Below are 2,738 nucleotides of genomic sequence, written 5' to 3'. Positions count from 1 at the left end.
TCCGTGGAGGAGTTTCATTCAGTGCTGTGGGATGCTCCGTGTTCTCCAAACTCACATTCCCTCACTCCTTGCCCTGCAGCTCCCCTTCCTAAGGGATTTTCTGGAGAGCAGACCTGGCTGTGGCAAGGACATGGGTGGGCAGGACTGGACCTGAACGAGAGGAGCCACATTCCCTGTGGGATTTGGCTCTGCTCATCCAGGCTTATCGTGATCATGATGAGAGAAGTGTTGGCACTGCTCCCCCCTGCAAAATCAGCTCATTTTATCTGAAGATTTCACTGGAAATGTTAAAAAATCATCACGATTTCCATAAGTTATTCCTTGATTTCAGCCCTTTCTCCTGACTTGCCGGGGGTCAGGAGAGCAGAATCCTCTGTTTACCCAGCAAAACGCTATTTATAACTCTGGTGTTATTTTGTCTGTTTTTTGACTTATCAGCTAAGCCAAAGCAGCCCCTCAGCTGCCTCTCAGGGCTTCCTGTCACGGCGTGGGCAAATTCAGCCTTCAGCAGCAGCAGAGCTCGGTGGAAACCCTGGGAGGTGACTCCAAACCCCACTCCCACATTCAGCAGGGGGTTGCTGGGCAGCAATATTCAATATTCAGCAATATGGGAAGCAATTGGAGGGCTGACTGATCCTTTGGTGGTAAATCTGCCAGAAAAGGGACCCTGGAGTCCTCAGAGCTGTGGAGCTCTGTGTGTGACAGTGCCAGGCAGAGGTGGTGGCACAGCCCAGCCCAGTGCCAGCCCTTCAGCCAGGGCACCCCCCTGCTTTCCCCCCCATCCTGTGCCAATTTAATTTAAATTTCAGACATGGAAAACTGCAGATTCCCAGTGGGAATCCTGGGTGCTCGCTCTGCTCCAGCCCCAGAGAGTGAGTCCTGGCTGCCTCCCTGTGACCTGCTGTGCACGAGATCCTGATGGAACAGGGATGTAAAAACAACTTTATGGGCTGAGATTGGCCTTTTTTTGGTCCTTCTGAGGGATGGAAGGTTTGGATGAGATATTGGGAAGGAATAATTCCCTGAGAGGGTGGGGAGGCCCTGGCACAGGGTGCCCAGAGCAGCTGTGGCTGCCCCTGGATCCCTGGCAGTGCCCAAGGCCAGGCTGGACATTGGGGCTTGGAGCAGCCTGGGACAGTGGAAGCTGTGGAAAGGGATGGAACTGGATCATTCTTCGGGTCCCTTCCAACCCAAACCAGTCTGGAATTTCATGGTTCAGCTCAGGAATGGGCTGCCCTGAGGGATGGCTAAGAAAAAATTCAGTCTGGAGCTGTCCTTTCCCAGGCCTGGCAGCTGCCAGGTCCCCGAGCAGGAGGGGGCTGGAGCACCCTGGGGTGCTCACAGGGGCTGTTGTGGGGTGCCAGGGCGGGCTGAGCTCTGTGCTGTGACCACAGTTCTGGGCTCAAGCAGAGTTTCCGTTCTGGAGGAGGGGACAGGGCCTCGTGACATCCTGCCCGTGACACGGCTGGGAAAGGGCTCCAGGCTGCCAGAGACAGCCGGGCTGAGGGGAAGAAGGGTCCAAATGTGGGAGCCTGTGCAGCTCCCTCAGCTGCCTGCAGATATTACTGAGGGTTAAAAACGCTGCTTAATGCAGGGCTCACTCAGGGCCCTCTGCTCAGGGTACAGCAGAAATGGAGCCCATTGAGGAGTCTGGGTCCAGAGCAGGGGTTTGGGTTAATCTCGTCAGGTTAGGAGAACGTCCTGGGCTGCTCCGCTGTGAAATTCCACACTGTCATATTCTCTGGACTTTGGGCAGTGGAATCTGTGAGCTGGGGATCTCTGAGCTGGCTCCAGTCACTGCCCAGTCGTTTTTCAGCTGTGATTAACCCAAATTAAACCTAAATTAATTAACTCCAGCAGGCTCCACCCAGGCTGTGCCTGACCAGGCACCCAGTGCAGGCTCCAGCTCCTTCCTTTCCTCAGTTTATGTTACAACACTGAAAAAAATCCCCTTTGGAGGTGGCTCCTGGGCACAAAGCTGGGCTGGGAATCACAACAGGAACCATCGGCCACGGTCTTGTTCATGCCCCTGCCGCTGTTCCTGCTTCTGCTTGGGGCAACTTCCCTCTTAACAGGGCCTGGGCTTTCCCAGGGTGGGGAGATGGGGCTGGAGCCTCCACCGAGCCTTGGGGGGCCCTGCCATGGCTGGGAGGTCAGAGCAGCTCCCATCAGTTGTTGTGAGATTTGGTGGAATCCATTTCCTGAGCTGTCACCGCTGCCTTTCGGGCACAGTGGAGATGCAAAGCTTTGGGAGAGCAAAACTGCAATGCTGACCGAGCTCTGTCTGCTTTCATCATGGACAGATTTTAGGGTGTTTATAAAATTTGGCCTAAAATTAGTTCAGGTTAAATAGATTTAGGTTAGATATAGGGAAGGAATGAGGGTGGGGAGGCTCTGGCACAGGTGCCCAGAGAGGCTGTGGCTGCCCCTGGATCCCTGGCAATGCCCAAGGCCAGGCTGGATGAGGCTTGGAGCAGCCTGGGACAGTGGGAGGTGTCCCTGGCATGGCAGGGGTGGCACTGGGTGAGCTTTAACGTCCCTCCCAACCCAACCTGTTCCATGGCTCCAAGATCCCTTTGGTGCTCACCGCTCTGATTTCCATGGCCTTTTCTCCCAGAGCTGCCTCATTTCATCCCCACTTGGCTTTTACCACTGCAAAAACCTTAAATCAGCCCTGGGGACACATCAGCAACGAACAGGAAAAATCAAAGACCCCGGTGGCATCAGAGGATGCCCCA

This window comes from Prinia subflava, chromosome 32 (assembly GCF_021018805.1).
Source record: "Prinia subflava isolate CZ2003 ecotype Zambia chromosome 32, Cam_Psub_1.2, whole genome shotgun sequence".
Classification (NCBI taxonomy): Eukaryota; Metazoa; Chordata; class Aves; order Passeriformes; family Cisticolidae; genus Prinia; species Prinia subflava.
The sequence above is the reverse complement of the archived record's forward strand: the minus strand, read 5'-3'. Positions refer to the sequence as shown.